We start from the raw sequence: 3,565 nt of genomic DNA, 5'->3' as shown, positions 1-3,565 counted from the left end.
GAGATCAACAGTCATTTTTTTTTCACCCTAACACATACAAAAGCCTCCCTCAGTCAGACTGAACACAAACTGAACTGACTGCTGCAGCTGGAACCTGCTGCACAGACTGATACACTTCACTGAGGACATACGCCTTTACTTCCCCATTGCAGCTTTTCACCATCCATTCATAATCCCGTGTTCTTATTTGTAGATTAATTTCCTGGAGAGTTACATAAAATCAACTTCATCCAAATCATACTGTATTTAAATTGTGAATGAAGATGTCACACAAAAATTTAATTTCTTACATTTTGAGTACAGTGCACAACTTTAATGTTGTGCTATACTATGGACTGATGCCACTTAAAGCATAAGTCATTGCACTTTTATGTTAACTGTCATTTTTATACCAGAAACACTGCATCATTGTCAAGTACCCATATCAGTATTTGGTCTTAACAGACTGGTATCGGTGCATCCCTATCTAAGAAACTAAATGACCAAATGTGTGTCACAGCATGGCTGCAAATATTCAAAGCACATTCCTCTTTATAAGATATGTTTACCCTGAACAAAGTAAATGAGGCCACAGGTTAAAATCCTCAGTCCCATAAGTCATGATTCTGTACCAGTCACATCCAGCACATTCAGATTCTCCTTAAAGCTGGATTGATCTTGTCTCAGTTGATAAGACAAAAACAAATACTTCTCATTAGAAAGGGTCAAGTATGGCAGACTGGTTCGCTTATGTCGAGTAAGATCCCCCTTTAGAACCTCGGGACAACCTAAGGCAGGCAAAGCCATGAGTACTGGGCCTGGGTGCTGCTGTGAGCAGGCACAGTGAGCAGCACGAAGCTCATGTTCTTGCACAAGAGAATAAAAGCCAGAATGAAAATAGTAGGACAAATCCTATAGAGTAGAATGATCTAGTCCAGAGGAGGGGGTGGTGTGCTTTGCCCTTCAAAGTGTTCATTGATAACTATGACACCCTGTCACTGACCTCTCATAATAAACCTTCAGGGTCTGATGCCCCCCTAAGGCTTTATTAAAATGGCAGCATCTGCCCTTAAGAAAAGCCATGCAAACAGTCTGACATGCAGAGCCTCCTCAGTCTCTATCACAATTGAAAATTACTATAACCATTTGTTATTACTGCTTCTACTACTACTGCAAGACAAGATTTTAACTAAAAGTCAAAATGAAAAGCTGAGGTAAACACGATAGAGAAAGTGGACAGTCTCAGTCGTCCAGGTCATGGTTATTTCCAGAAGCATGACCTCAATGGCCCTCAAGGTGTTAACTCCACAGAGGTCAAACATCTGGGACTCTGCACTGGTTGGTTAGAGCTGAAGAAGTTTCTCAAATAAGAGGTAAAACATCTTCAAGAACCTTTAAACAAGCCCACCTGCCATCTAACAGCACTTCTGGAAATCAACAAAGAAAGGCCACAGTTTTATGGGCCATATTAGGTGGTTGCCAGGGTGTTTCTGGGTGGCTGCTAAATGTGTTTCTGTGGTGACTGGTTAATTATTACTGCTCTCACACATATACGTAGTCTTGGATTGGTTGCTTCATGGGGGTGGTTGCAAAGCCCCTCGGAGCAATCTGTGTGTGTATCAGAGGGCAAAGTCTTCCCTGCGCCCTACAGAACGTCCTGCACTAAAGACAGCATGTCAGTGCTCCTTCCACCGCTCGACGACGTCTCCAGTCAAACTCAGCCTGGACAAAGCCCTGCCTCACACTCCTCTGTCACCCAACTGTACAAGAACCCAGACAGCGTCCTGCCTCTCCTTTCTCGGTCTTCTGATGGCTTCCTAGAACATCTTTGCAGCCTCATCCAGCTCCTCTCACTCAGTAACTCCTGCCTTCTCCAACACTAGTGTCCACCACCACAGAGGTCTGTCAACAACCCTCTGTGACTGTGTCTTCACTCTCCCTCAGCATGTAACTACATCTGACCTACCAGTCCCTGATGAACTACTGCTCTCTCCCTCCCTCCCATATGAAATGTCAAGACTCTGTTAGGTATTTTTAGTCAGATAGACATTGGTTAGACACTTCATGTATTGGAAATGTTTAGTGTAGACAGGATGTCTAGCTCAGGCTGTTAAATGCTTAGTCATTCCCATGGGGTACCCCAGGTTGTTTATGTTCAAGGATAACTAGATAGAAAGTTGATTACTGTTAGGAGACAGAATGTTTATTATTATTATTATGACGTGTTTAATCATAATCGTAATCATAATATTTTCTTATGCTTAATGTCACTAGATGTCATGTCAGAATGTCTTAGATACACACCACACAATCAACAGACAATCACACATTGATTTTCTTCATGCTTTGACTACTGCTATGGTCAGCTGCAAAGCTGGCACCGGAGACATCACGGTTTGGCATCCCTGAGTAGTATGGGCTAGCCCAAAGTGATATGATGTATAGGCCTGTTATGGTTCGGGGCTTTCCATCTTCGTGCAAAGACTCCTGAGTGTGTAATGTTAATTTTACCTGTGATAATTGAATAAATCACCACTGTTTTGAAGTTACTCGGACTGCTTCGTCTCTCAGAGTTAACGTGGTGAAAAGAATGTGGGTCCAACAAATAGTGCCGTGACGCCGTGCGCCAGTTAAACTCTCAGACGACCGGTCCGTCGTCCCGGATCAACAAGGTATCGTAATTCTGTGCCAGGCTGAGCTGTAAATTCAACATTCGATCCTGAATTGGCTGGGATTCCGAGACAGAAGAGTGACTTCCTGGGTCCCTGTCGAGCTGTGCTGCGGTGTCACACATCAACTGGTCGACCACAAACAAGGTAAGCAGGATAAACCTTTGTTATACATAAAGCCTGCACATTGGATTTGTACCAAATTTTGTTGATGTGTGGACTGCACACTCTCGACGCATTAAATTGGATTCAAAAACAGTAAGTATAATAAAACACATTTGTTTTTGTAATGATGTGCTGATCTGTTCACTGACACACGTAACAGTTAACAAGAGCACATACTCTCACAATGAGGGATAGAGAATGAGTGTTGTTGATTACAGAATTTGATACCAATGAGGGACATAAAATTCATGTTTTATGAGTGAAACTCCGCTACCTCACAGCAAGTTGTCTCTCCAGAAGTCTGATTTCTTTTTGATTTGCCTCCAGTTGGAGCACAGGCAGAGAGCCATCTTGACTGATCTCTGATAAATGCCAAAGGTAATAACGGCACAGGGAAATGGCCAGTTTGTTGTTTCCTATGAAAATGTGGGGTTGGTTAACTGCATAACAGGCCGATTAAACGTTGTTCACAGATCTCAAAACAGGGTTGTCGATGGAAGACAAGTTGTGTCTTAGTCCACCACCCCTATTTAGTGAGGGGTGTTCTATTTTTTCAAAAATAGCTTCCTTAACTCCTCTCTCAAACCAGCGATGTTCTCTGGAGAGGATCTGGACTTCACTGTCCTCAAAAGAATGTCCTTTGTCCTTCAAGTGGAGGTGGACCGCTGACTCTGGTCCACTGGAGTTGGCTCTCCTGTGTTGGGCCATGTGTTTGTGAAGCGGCTGCTTAGGTTTACCCATGTACAAGTCGT

The sequence above is a fragment of the Monopterus albus genome, unplaced genomic scaffold (genome assembly GCF_001952655.1).
Source record: "Monopterus albus unplaced genomic scaffold, M_albus_1.0 scaffold250.1, whole genome shotgun sequence".
NCBI lineage: Eukaryota > Metazoa > Chordata > Actinopteri > Synbranchiformes > Synbranchidae > Monopterus > Monopterus albus.
This window is presented reverse-complemented; position numbering follows the sequence as displayed.